A 13890-nucleotide genomic window follows, 5' to 3' on the forward strand; every position below is an offset into this window, starting at 1 on the left:
ATTTGCTGCCCAAGAGGGAAGAGTCAAACAAGCAGCAGCTCATTTCAGAGCTAAAGGCTTCTTCCTTGCACTAAGCTGGGGGAGGGGGGAGCAGTCATTTTTTTCCCAGTGCCAGATCGCAGCCCCTGGGTTTTAGAAATTACAAAAGCCAAGATTGGGAAGCCAAAGCCTAGAACAGCTTCCTGCCCAGAGCTACACAGCGAGGAGAGTCCAGTCCAGGATAGAGCTCGTGTCCTCCCCTTGCCAGTCCAGAACATGGTGCACCACAGCAAATTCATTCTAAAGAAGGAAGAAAAAAACAAACCCTCACATTTGGGTTTGAATCCTGGAACTGGAGTTCAAATACATTCAACCCTCTTCTCTGAGTTTAGCAACGAAATCCTTCCCTAAGGTTCAGAGTTCAAGTGTAGAGCATAAAATACTAAAGCAGGATTAGTGGGAGATGAGTCTATCGCCTGCTTTGCTGACTGCCCTGTGCAGCTGCTTGCTGGTGTTTGCTGCCTGTGGCAAGTGGGCTGTCCAGCCCTGAGCCTCCTGAGCTGGACCGCCCCCGCTGCCATGGGTAGAGGACCCTGTGAACTCTGCAGGATGGGGTAGGGACAGAGTGCACGCTCTGGGCAGGCCCAGGAAGGAGGTGGAGGAGGGAAGTAGGACGTGGGCTATCCGGGCAAGCACAGCTCTGCCCAGGAGTCACGTCAGCTCAGTTCTCTCCTCTCGCCATCTGGGAGGAGCAAGGGGCACAGAGAGACGGTTGGGGTGCCTATTGCTAGTGAGGCTCCCTCCCTGTAGCTGCACCATCTGAAGATGGGGAGCAGCACGGGAGAGAGGGACGCCCCACTTCCTGATTGTGCTCAGCATGGTGCGCTGGGCTCCTAATGCACTAACACACACAGAACGATCACCAATGGCAAATTATGTGCCAAGCGTCTGGCACGGTGCCTAGAGCATGGTAGGTGCCTCCTCCATGATAGCTGTTATGATGGAGGGGAACAAAAGGAAGGGAAGGAGGAGAGGAAGAGGGTGGAGACAGGTGCTAGCCAGGTGGAGGTGGAGAACACCTGGCCGGGAGCTAGCTGGGGGGGGGGGGGCCGAATCCACGCGTGCGTGCAAGCGCGGGGCAGACCGCAGGGCTGGGCCCACCTGGGACGGGAGAAGACGCAGTGCTGTAAGGGAAAATGTGCATCTGCCATGTGCTGAAGCCAGAGTCCCTGCAACTCAGCGCTGTGCTGAATGAAGTGGAAGAAATGCTATTAAATCCGTGACTCCATGAGGTAATAATATTCCCAGCGAGCCCGCGCCTACAGAAATACACCCAGCAAGCAGGCTTTCCAGGAGCCCCCTCTAAGTTATAACAAGCTGCCTATCTCCTGCTGCCAGGATGCAGAGAAAAAATGAAAACCAGTTACCAACTACATTATAAACTTAGTGACCGGCTTCACCTCCCCTGGCTTAGTGACGAGCTCGGCTGCCTTTTGGGCACGGAGAAAGAAACATAAGGCAAGGATTAAGTTTCCTGGCTTTTGAAGGCATCCAGAGTCAAAAAATGCTTTCAGCTGGCATTTCTCTCTGTTATGCAGTCAGCTTTGAAGGATTTATTTTCTTTGCCCTACTTGGTAGAAGTGACTGGGGCCAATTACTGCAGAGATGATTGCCAGGGAGTTTTTTGGATGTGGACACCAGGTGGCGCTGTCTCCCCAGCTGTCTGAGGTCCGCGTTAGCAGTGCCAAGACTGGTTTCGTTTAAATCCTCCTCCGAGCTTTCTAAATCACAGTAAGAGTGAGCCATTCAATGGTCAGGAAGGCACTCACTTACTTTCTCCAATCTGTGGGGCTCAGAGCCCCGGGAGAGGGGTAGAATCCTTTATGCACTTCACACTCTCACAATTTTATCCCTCTCTGTAGCAGGCGGAACAATTAGAACCGTATTCAGATGGTCGCAGTTGGCAGCAGGCAATCTTGTTCAGCTTGGACTGGTGCATTTTGATTCATTTTACAAGCCTTTTTCCCTCCTACGAATTATCCACAACTTTCCAACTGATGTAAAGGTTGTGCCACCGCATACCCCTTTTGATGACATTTCTGTCAAAAACCAGGACCTCTTACATGAATTGGAACCCACAGCATGGCCCAAGAGACCTTGAGTCTAGCCTAATATTCCCTGGAGCTAAAGAAGAGGATAGCTGCCATGTTGGGGTGGTGTCCCAACAAGGGGGGCAGGCCTCCCAGAGCCACAGACACATCAGCCCTGGGCCTCTGGGTTCCTAAGCCTTTGTCACGAGGCTCCCCTATGCCCAAATACTTTTCCTGTGCCAGCAAGCACAGAGTTTCACGGTGCTTTAACGTCATTACTGGGATATCTGTAATGCCAAAGAGAAACATCAGGGAAGCCAGTGGCTTCCAAGCAGCGTGTACAGATCTGAGAGAAAAGCAACTAGCTCATGGCAACACATCGAGTATGAGGAATATTACTTACCAAGGACACTGCTTGGGGCCAGAGAATCACCTCCAGACACCCCCGCCAGGGCTCTGCCTGGGGGCAGGGACCCAGCCCTGGCACTCAGACTACTGTTCTCTTGGATCTGCCCTCCAAATGCTCCCAATGTTGCCCTTCCCTCCAGCCTCTCTGTCTGTCTGTCTGTCTGTCTGTCTGTCTCTCTCTCTCTCTCTCTCTCTCTGTCTCCTGCTGATGAGACCTTACCTCCCACAGCAGAGTTATCAGAGCATAATAGAGGCAGAAGTTAGTATCAGTGAGGTAAGGCTGACTTGTTTTAAATATTAAATATTAATCTGTACCCGTATGTGTGATGTTAAATTAGTTGTCTTATTTGCTTATTTAGTATTTGCCTTTAGCTTCACAAGATTAAAAAAATTAAGAGTATTAGGTCCCACGGGCAAGGCATATGATGCCTTATAATTCCAAGCAACATTATCTGTAGTTTATGTCCCTTACTCTGTTTTTATAAGTAAACACTAGGAAGTAATTCTTCTGAACACAGCAGCATTGTGAGACCAAATTGATGCTGGAATACTGGAAACTCAGCGTTACTTGGCTCTGTCTGTCATATAGTAACTCCGAGCCCCTGACCGCATACGCTTGCAAAACAGCTTCAGCCACCATGTGGATAAGCTTGGCGTGGCTGAGTGGACTGATCTTCCTGAAAGTCTGTGAGTTCTCTGGCATTTACAGCTCTCCTTTACTGTGCTTGTAAACCTGAAATCTGCGTTCGGCTGGTTTACATTTGCTGGCTCTTTTGTTCCAATTACTGGAGGATTAACACGCTTTTCAGGCAGAGGCTCTACCCTGGTGTCTCGTATTAATCTCTGGGCTTTGGAAAGGAGCGGAGGCTGCCCGGCAGTCCCAGAATAAGCAGCCACCACCTCCCACCCAAGTGAATGTTCCTGCCTCAGGAGAAGCCAGTGCTCAAGCCCAGTGACCTGGAAAATGTCTAACATCTCAGGACTTCTTCAACCTATTTTTCATTAACAAAATGTGTAAAGATCTTTACTGGCCTCACTAGTTACAAAGTTTTTAATCAGTTACAATTAAAGACGTGAGAGTAACTCAAAGGAGGGAGAGCGAAGAAGCACGCCATCTCACTTCCAGAGAAATGAGACACTGCGTGCAATTAGCTTGTTAGCTCACCGGTTCGTAGACTGTGAGGAACACCTGCTGTATGATTTATAGGACACTCACTATAGATGCTTACTCCACACCAGGAACCTCGGGGCTTGGAGAGCGCTGCCGAACCAGACCCTGTCCATCCGTAAATATTCTGTGAATAAATGAACAATAAATAAGTGAGTGCATTTATTACATTTTAATTACATTCTAGTTGGTGCCATGCATGTATATTCCAGTGAAACCAGTTCCCTTCCCTGCACTCAAATGCTTTCTGCTTGATCCAAATTCTTTGATGGTAAAATCAGTGCAGTTCATTCCTTCGGATTACCAACAGGCTCCCCTGGAGACTGTCAGGCCTTTGGGAAATCAGAGTCCCCCGAGGCAGGCAACCTACTATCCACAGGGTGGGGGAGACAGGGTGAGGTGAGTGAGGCTGGGCCAGGCCAGAATTGAGGCAAACTGAGAGCAGGGTTCAAGTTCTTCCTGAAAGGGCTATGAGCAACCCTTACCTCAGGAGCCAGCCTGTGCTGTGGGGTCTTCAATGTAGAATCTGTATTGCTGCGGGAAATTGCTAATTTTTAAATGATCACAAGAAATTTTGTTAGAACACCATTTAGGCCAAGTGGAACATGTCTTGTGGGCAGGATTCAGATTGTCCATCTGAGATCGCTGATGTATAGTTGCAGATTAAATGCACATTTTAGAGACTAATAACTCAATCTACCAAAATAGTTCAGAACTCTCTGGCTTTATGAAGATGGTTCTCTTCATTGCTATGGAGATATTTGATAATTAAAGGCAGTCCTGTCCTGTGGACACATTCTCTAAACATCCTGCAAACTCCATTCAAACTTGTACTGACGTCTGAACTAGAAGGGAAGGGGAACCACTACAAGGAAAAGTTATGTATATCATAGATTCTGTGCTTATTACTTTATTTAAATGAAATATAAATAGTTTTAATCTTCTATAAGAGACTTCTTGGGACATAAAAAAGTAGGTTTTCATTGTCTTATTTTATTATTTTAGCAGACTGTCACACCGTGGCCCCAATAAATCAACTCATTTATTATCAATACAAAGATTCAAAATAATTCCTTGGTTATTACTCCCAATTTTTCTCTCTTATGAAAGCAAAGGAAAATCTGGTTGGTGCTTTAGATTACTTATTCACTCAACAAACACTTATGGAGCTCCTACAATTAGTTGGCATCCTTTTTTTTTCCTTTTTATTGGTACCGGGGATCAAACTCACGACTGCTTGCAAGGCAGGCACTTATGCTGCTGAGCTAAATCCCCAGCCCCTTAGTTGGCATCCTAAACTGCAAAGTTTATCACTCCTTGAAGGTTTTCCAGCACAGAATCTGCATTTTGATAAAGCACACTCAACACATGTATTAAATGTTATTCTTGAACAAATCTATTGTTAAAAATAGAGTTGATTTCTAGTAATTGCAACATGAAGAGGTTGAATATTTGGGTTTAAGGAACAGAACAAAGTTGTCTTTCTTTATAAAAAAAAATTGTCTCAGCCTATAGAAATCTACCAACAGCAGAAAATAAATTAAGAAGTATTTATTCTAGAAAACATAAACTGGTCGTGCTTTGGGTAAGAATGATGGAAATCTGTATAGTCTGGGCTGTTCTTGAATTTATCCCTCTCCCCAGTTCAGTTAGCAAGAATTACAGCCGCACATATTTCAGCTGGTTGCAATTAAAAAAAAAAAAAAAAAGACTTTGCTGCCAAAGAGTGGAGACTTGCCTCGGGCATGGAGAGGGACAAACATCTATGACACTGAGAGCTAAACATGGCAGATTGGACTTGGAGTGGATGTAAAATCCTGCAGCTTTTCTAGAGCAATGCTGTATCTCCAGTTTAAAATGAGGAGTGAACCAGCCAGAGATTTAACTGGGCAGTCCTGGATTCAGAACATCATCAAAAGGCTGAGATAAGCTCTCCACACACCTGCAGCTAACAGCTCAACTGCACATGCCTGCACCACACACACACACACACACACACACACACACACACACACACACACACCAGGAAAGTATAACTAAGTCATACTCAGGGGTTAAGGAAGAAACAATCATTTTAAACTGACTGAATGACCCTTGATGTCAGACCTAGCAGAAAACAGTTCAGGCAACCATTATAAATACATGAAAAGAACTAAAGAAAATTATGTTCAAAAGTTTAAAGAAAAATATGCTAACAACTACTCAACAAATAAGGAGCCCATACAGAGAAGTAGAAATTACAGACAATAAGCAAACAGAAGCTCTAGAGGTAAAGAGTACTGAATGGTGAAATGAAAATTTTACTAAATAAGATCAACTGCAAGTTTGACGTGGCAAAAAAAGAGAACACACTAGAAAATGTATCAATAGAAATTAGTAAATCTGAAGAGCAGAGAGAAATAAAGACAGAAAAATGCACAGTCCTCAGAAGCTTGCCAGAAAATGTCAAGCATTCTAACATGTGTGAGGTCGGGGTCCCAGCCAAAGAGACAGGAGAGCTACAGAAAAACTGCTGAAGAATTTGTGGCTGAAATTTCTCAAAACTTGGTGAAAATCACTACCTCACAGATCCCGAATTCTCAGCAATTATGAGCACAAAGAGAACCACATTGAGATACATCATTGTTAAACTACTAAAAGTCAAAAACAAAATCTCGAAAGAAGCAAGAGCAAATGATTTCACCACACACAAAAAGAATGCTACGGCCAGCAGCTGATGCTTCGTTAGAAACAGTGCGATCCAGCAAGCACTGCAATCATATATCCAAAGCACTGGAAAGGTAAAGAAGAGAAAAGTCCACCGGGAATCCTATCTCCAAAAGAAGAAAATGAAGTAAAGACACTTTTAGATAAACATAAACTGAGAAAATTCATCAATAGAAAACCTGTAGTATATGAAATATGAAAATTTAAGTCATTTGAGATGAAAGAAAATGACATCACATGATAACCAGTACCCACTGCAGGAAATGAAGAGAAAGTAAGTAAAGGCTGAAGACTGTACTTTTGCCTGGTCTATTATTTCTGTAAGCACATGAATATTTAACCATAATACCACCATATTCTTAGGGTTATAATATATACTGATTATATATATGTACATAAGTGAACAAGGATATGGAGCTGTATTATTCAGTATTAACCCCAAATTTTGATAAATTAAAAGAGAAATATAATCCCTAAAACAACTACACTAAAAGAGTTTTCAAAAGATGTAATTAAAAATCAGTGGAGGATTTAAAATGCTACATTAAAAAGTTTTCTTTAATCAAAATGTCAGTAAAGGCAAAATTGAGGAACAAGAAAATGGACAGGGGTATAAGAAAAAATCATAAAGTTGGAGGCCTGAATCCAAAGCTATTAATATTACATTACATATGAATCAACTCAATGGCCTAATTAAAGTAGAAATTATCAGACTACAGAAAAACAAGATTCAATTTATATGCAGTCTGCAAAAAAAAACCCTCTAGATTCACATATGTTGAAAACATATTTTAAACTACCCCACAAATGTAATCACCAAAACAGAATTGGAAGGGCTATACCAACATAAGACAAAGTAGACTTAAGAAAAGACATATAGTTGAGAGACAGAGGTGTCTCATATGGTAACAGTGTTGATATACACAGAAGACATTTTAATTTAAAGTGCACATTCACATACTAGAGACAAAATATATGACCCAAAACACACAAAATTGAAAGACGAAGTAGATAATCTAACAATTTCATAGGGAAATTTTAATACTCTTTGCTCAGTAATTGGTATTTCATAACAAAAATAAACCTATAAGAATATACAAGTGTTAAACATCTTAAACTGAAAGAGATCACTTGAATGAAAATAGCAGACTACACATTCTTTTCAATAGCAGGAAAAAATTTAGGATTGCTCCAAATCTCCAAATGAAACAGCATATATCCCATAGTTCAAAGAATATATAAAAGAGAATATCTTATAGTTCAAAGAATACATAAAAAGACAAATTGAAAAACATCATAAATTCAATCTAAATAAAAACACAATGTGTTAATCAGCTTTCTGTCATTGTCACAAAACACCTGAGATAATCAGCTTAAAAAGAGGGAAGGTTTATTTGGCTCACAGTTTCAGAGGTTTCACTCATGGTGAGTTGGCCCTGTTGCTTTTGGCTTGTTGTGAGACAGCAGACCACGGATGTTAGTGTGCAGTAAAGTTGCTCACTTATTCACGGAGAGGTAGAAAGATAGAGAACAGGAGGACAGGGTCCCCATATCTCCTATAAAGCCATGGTCTCAGTGATCTAATTTCATCCCACGAGGCTCCACCTCTTACAAGTTCTACCCCCTCCCTGTAGCACAACAGGATGGTGACTCAACCTTTGAGGAACGTTTACCCAAAACTTAGCACATAGTATATCTAATTCTATGCAATGCAACTAAAACACTACTTAGAGAAAAATTATAACTTTACATAAATCAATGAAAATAGGGAGGGAAAAGCAATAGAAGAAAAACACTGAAGTCAAAGCTTTGTTCCTTTACATGATCCACAAAATTAAAACACTTATAGCTAGACTGACTCAGAAACAAAGAGAGAAGACAAAATTTATCAAACCTGGAAGTAAAAAGGGCTCACAAACATACACTCTGCAAATTTAAAAACTCAAACGAGAATATTATGCCATTTGATGTCAACAAATTTGACAATTTAAGTGAAACAGAAAAATTCCTAGAAGAAAACAAATTACTGAAACTGACTCCTGAGTAAATGACAGTAGTGAATACTGACCAAGTAAAGAAATTGAATTAATAATTTAAAACCTACCCCAAAAAGTTCAAACACAGATGGCATTACTGCTGAATTCTATCACTTAAAGAAACAATAACCCTACAGAAATTCTTGCAGAGAATAGTAAAACAAGGAACACTTCCAAACGTATCTTAGGAAACCAGCACTTTCCTGCTATTAAATCCAGACAAAAGAATTACAATAAAATAACATGGTAGATCAGTATCTTTTATGGACACAGATGCAAAAGAATCTTTAAAACTCTAGTCACATAAGAAAAGGATTATGAACAATAGCCAAATGAAGTTTATTCTAGGAATACAGAGTTGTTTTGATATTTTGAAATCAATTAAGGTAAAACCCATATCATTACAATAAAGATATGTTATAAGTTTTCACAAGTTCAGGAATTAGTGAGAACTTCCCCAAACTGAAAAAGGACATTTATAGGGAACTTACAATTCAACATATTTAGTGTCAAAGACTGAAACCTAAAATCAGGAACAGGGAGAAATGTGTGTTCTTCACTTCTCTTCAATTCTGTGAGATAGAACAAGCCAAATAAATAAATGGCACACAGAATGTAAAGGAAGAAGTAAAACTGTCTCTGTACACAGACATAATCTTGATGTAGAAAAGCTTAAAGAATCTAAAAAAGAAGAAAAAACCCTACTAGAATTAATAAACAAATTTAGTGATACAGATTGCATGACCATTGTACAGAAGTGAATGTGTGGCATTTTTATATACTCAGCAATGAATTCAAAAATTCAGTGGAAAAATATTTCACTCACAAAATACAAACATATAACAAAATACTTAGAAATAAATTTAAGAATAAAGGACAAGTTTACAATTAAAGGAGATCTAAATAATGGAGATGTATATTACATTCATGTATTTAAAAATTCAATATTGTTAAAATGACAATTTTCTCCAAGTTGGCCTTTAGATCCAACACAATTCTTATCAAAATCAGATAAGAATTTTTATAGAAATTGGTAAGTTACTATAAAATTAATCTGGAGATACAAAAGATATTACAGCCAAAACAATTTTGAAAACAAATGAAGAACAAATTTGTTAAGATTTACACTGATAGGGCTGGGAATTTAGCTCAACAGCATAAGTGCCTGCCTTGCAAGCAGGCAGTCATGAGTTCGATCCCTGGTACCGATAAAAAAAAGATTTACACTGATTGCAAACTTATTGTAAGCTACAGCAAGATAATGTAGTTTTGGTATAAAGACAGATATATAAATAAATAGAACCAAATAGAAATAGATCAAAACATACATAGTCAACTGATTTTCAGCATCGAAACCATAGGTACCATAGCTAACAATTAAATGGAGAAAAAATTTTCTGAGATTTATGCCAGAACAACTGGATATTTATATACAAAATAATTGACCCTTATTTCTCCCCATACACAAAAATAACTCAAATAGATGGTCGAGCTAAAACTAAGAGTATAGTAGGCATAAAATTACTAGGATAAAACTTTATGTAGCTTGAATTAAGCAAACATTTTTATATGCAACACCAAAAACACCATTAAGTCATCAAATATAAAAGATACTATTACTGTAAGAAAATAAATAGAAGTCACATACTGGGACAAGATATTTGTAAAACATACATTCATAAAATATTATTCCAAATATTTCAAATATATGTATGTATGCTTGCACCTCAATAATGACATGACAGTTTAAAATCATAAAGGAATTAAAATTTTTTCTTAAAAAATAACATACAAATGGCAAAAATATGAAAATTGCTAAAGATTGGTAGTCATTGGGAAATAGAAATGTAAAACAGTGCAAAAAAAAACACTACAAAAATCACTGAAATGACTAACATCAAGCAGACTGATACTATTAAGTGTTGACAAGGAAGGAGAAACAAAAGAAATCATATATACACGTTGGTGTTCAGTAGCTTATTAAAAAGTTTTCATAGTACTCAGTGATTTCACCCAAAGCACCTACCAAAGAGAAAAACAAACATGTCACACAATAATTGTTCTTGCAAAGATAACTCATACTATTCAGCAACCATAAACAATCCAAGCAGCTATTCACAGATGAATGGGTCAATAATATACCTGTTTAGTAGAACATGTTTCAGCATGAAAAAGAAACAAACCTTTGATAACATGATAAACCTCAAAAGCATCATACTAATGGAAAGTCTGTGTAACACATGATTCTACTTATATAAAATATCTAGGAAAGGAAAAATGATATCAACAAAAAATCATGATTACCTTTGAGATGGAGATAGAGAAAGTTACTGACTGCAAACATCCACACTAGAAATTTTGTGTGATAAAAATGTTTTAAAACTGGACTGTGGAGATGGCTACACAGTGGTAATAAATTGCCTTTGCAGTTGTGCGACTCTACTCTTAAAAGGAATGTTAGGGCACACACTGTTCCTCAATAAAGGTTTCTTTAAAATGGACCTAATCCTTGCCTTGTGGAGTTTATAATCCCTGCTATGTTCTTTTTAGATTATCCCATTTGAATATAGAAGTTATTTGTGTTGACTAACTGTAATAAAGATAGAGCGAAATAATATAGTTTCAAAATAAATCAGTACACATCTTTTCCCATTTAAGAATAAATAGATCTTCTAGAGCAGCTGTCCTCAAAGGCTCACCAGTTTGTCCCCATGTTGTGCCAGCACTATCTGGAGACATTTCTGATGGCCACAACAGAGAGAGAACACTACTAGCAACCAGTGAGTAAGGCCAGAGATGTCCCTAAAGATATACAATCCGTGAGATTGGCTACTGTCAACGAAGAATCATCTGTCCTCTGGCCGGGGTGGCAATGGCGCCAAGGGACAGAAATCTTGCTCTAGGCTAAGCTAATGGCTCTTTCCTACTCCTTGAGCTTGCAAGTTGGATTTCAGTTGCTTACATACACTCTCTTCCTCAGACTGGGACCCTCCAACAGTTTCATTGGTGGGTCTCTTTATTAGGGGCATTCGGCATGATGCCTAAAATGTAATAGTCACTCTATTAGTCATTAATAAAATAAACCAGCTATGAATATGAAAGCAATGACCAAATAGAAGGACACTATTTTTAGGAAATTGTGCTACCTCCATCACAATTTCTTGAACATCTACTGTAGCTTTATCATACTTGGGAAACAAATAATAATTTTTCAAACAAACATTTTATTCTGTACCTTTTTGTAAAGATGGAAGGGAGTTATAAAATCTGAGAGACATATGTCACATCTTGAAAACAACTATAAAATGATGGGCTAAATTCTGAAGTTACCTTCCTCTTCTGTTTTCACATAGGAAGTTTTCTTTCATAAATCTCTTGTAAGATAATTTTGTATTCACAAGTTAATATTATTGTCATAAATAATAGTCATTCTCATTACCCAGTATATGATGTTCTCATCTTTAAAGCTCTTTGCAGAATCTACTAATTTCCATTAATTATTAAAGCTATAACAATTAAATATAAGCATTTCATCTTAAACTTTCCATTCCCCATTCTCATAATAAAAGAAATAAGCATCCAATATTTTTACCATTTCTCTCTAACACACTGACCCTTTCTGTCTCAATCCTGGATGAGTCACGATGTTCTCTAGAGGATATAGATATAGTTGTAATCATAACCATAGGATATAGATATACTTTTAATCATGAACAGAGACATACAGATATACTGGCAAGCAGATAGATAGATAGATAGATAGATAGATAGATAGATAGATAGCTATAGATAGATAGATAGATAGAGTAGCATTATTATGTATTGTTTCATGTAAGTATATGTACCTCATTCTATCTTTCCATTTGTGTATCCATCCATCCTTACTTCATCTAGCTTACATACACATACATACACATATACATGCATATACACATATATAAGTGGTGCTCCAAAGTCTTTGATATAGTCTCATCTCTCAACATTCACATTTAAGGATTTCCACAGTTTGCCTAACACATGGCTGCAAATAATATAACTCTGTTTAAGAAAGTCTCCACTTAATATGGATTGAACGCTCATTTCCTTCAAATAAGAAGCAAGCTTACTGAAAACTGCTTCCATAATTCATCCTTCCTGCAGTGTATTCATGGAATGATAATCCTGTGTTTGTGGCTACAACCTGAAAAATGCTTTTCTCATTCAACAGTCTTAGAATGGGGACAACCTTGAAACAAAGTCGCTGGAGATTTGACTCATCAAATCTTGTTTGTAGCCTTCTGCTTTTCTAAAACACCATCTCCTGTGTTTTTGAAGTTATGCCACTCAAAGTCTAGTAAAATAAGAATCAAATTTTGAAGAATGCTGATTGCCAGTGATGTAACCACAACATAATTCCCAAGTGATATCAAGCAGAAATCCAGTGTATCTCCATTAGAATCCCACCCTCTGGAAGTCAATAAACCTGTCTTAGTACCCACAATCATACAGCACCTAGCCAAGAGGCAATAAATATTCGGGACAGGACAACAGCTGCTTACAGGGCCTGTTGCTCTCTATAGGCCTGGTGAGGGTCTGAATTCCTGTCCCTCCGTGAGTCGTGCAGGATTTCTTGCTATAAATGAGCTGCCTCTCCCTGCTTGCTGGGCTCCAGGTTTTTGTCCATCTGCTGCCATTGTTCCCCCACATTTCACAGCTCTGTTGTATTGCATGTTATTCTTTAGTGAGCCATTATGGCATCTGTCTGCCCACCTTGTGCATGGCCCGTTCCGGTTCACCAGGCAGCAGCTGCCTGCACATCTTGCCCCCTTCCATCATCCGAGCAGGGCCAACCCAGTCAAGCCTGGTTGCAGAAATCATCATTTCATCGCTGGAAGATTGGCTGCGCTCCAGGGCTGGGTTATAGGGATCCTTGCTTGCCGTTTTCTATTCCTATAGGTGATTTCCTCTACAAAAAATTCAGATACATTACCTACAAGAAATTTCAGTTTCAAGGATGTATACAAAGATGCATTCAACTATCTCACTACATACATCTCTATTAGTAGGGAGTGTGTAGAAAGCAACTACAGAAGCCACATGTATTAGAGAAACATTCTAATATACAAAGACTAGATTTCCAGAAACACTAACCCTTGTCCAGAATTGATTTTAAAGGAAGAGAGATAACACTATTATAAAATCCATGCCCTTTATTCTGCTCTTTAAATAGATGACTCCTGATCATTTATAACCATTAAGTGGGGCTCAGTTACACGTGGTATACAGTTTATCATGGTATAATCCAAAACGGTGATTGTTAAATTGATTGTTCAGAACTCAAGCTTTTCTCACCATTAGGAACTTTATTTTTCATAAAATTTAAGGTTAGCCGGGCATGGTAGAACATGCCTGTAATCCCAGCACTATGGGAAACTGAGGTAGGAGGACCACGTGGTAAATTCAGCCTAGCAATGTTAGCAACTGACTTAGATTTGGGCTCAAAAGAAAAAAGTGGTGGAATTAT

At 39.1% G+C, this 13890-nt stretch overlaps 1 long non-coding RNA gene across 1 annotated transcript in view; it reads right to left on the bottom strand.

Moving 5' to 3' along the window:
• Positions 1 to 3140: 3140 nt before the first annotated feature.
• LOC134471805 (uncharacterized) overlaps positions 3141 to 13890 on the bottom strand; it is a 107681-nt gene continuing 96931 nt past the window's right edge. The window contains exons 5-6 of the long non-coding RNA XR_010041471.1: positions 13137 to 13332; positions 3141 to 3772 (exon numbers count right to left, since the gene is read on the bottom strand). This is a non-coding gene — a long non-coding RNA (uncharacterized LOC134471805). The remainder of the gene's footprint in view (positions 3773 to 13136; positions 13333 to 13890) is intronic.

This window comes from Cavia porcellus, unplaced genomic scaffold (genome assembly GCF_034190915.1).
Source record: "Cavia porcellus strain 051 isolate PalLab524CR breed Dunkin Hartley unplaced genomic scaffold, mCavPor4.1 scaffold_20, whole genome shotgun sequence".
NCBI classification, from domain to species: Eukaryota; Metazoa; Chordata; class Mammalia; order Rodentia; family Caviidae; genus Cavia; species Cavia porcellus.